Source organism: Lepisosteus platostomus, chromosome 14 (assembly GCF_059453375.1).
Source record: "Lepisosteus platostomus isolate fLepPlt1 chromosome 14, fLepPlt1.hap1, whole genome shotgun sequence".
NCBI classification, from domain to species: domain Eukaryota; kingdom Metazoa; phylum Chordata; class Actinopteri; order Semionotiformes; family Lepisosteidae; genus Lepisosteus; species Lepisosteus platostomus.
The window spans coordinates 28,955,030-28,955,434 of NC_142624.1; positions in this window are offsets into that span (position 1 = coordinate 28,955,030).

Below are 405 nucleotides of genomic sequence, written 5' to 3' on the forward strand. Positions count from 1 at the left end.
AGAGCTCTCAACCGCATAACGGAAGAGTGCTAAGAATCAAGCTGTTATGTGAACTCTGTCCACACTGTACAATCACTCCAACCAAAAAGTTGTAAAGGTCACACATATCTGTTAAAATACTGATTAAAAATAAAAACTGAGAATGCTCAACGTTTTTAAATGTCACGATTTCATTAATGTAACCAGCGGTTCATCGTGCCCATTCTGTTTATTACTTCTTGCCGTCCATCTTGAGCACCCTGACGACTGCGATTTAATTCCCGGATTCCTACAAGTAAAACAATTTCACCATTAAGTATGGTACACTAGTCTCACGAGAGAGAAAAAAAAAACATGTAAATTTGGCACACAGTGGTATTATTAATTCAGTGTGGGGGAAAAAGACAGGAAAGGGCCATTTTTACG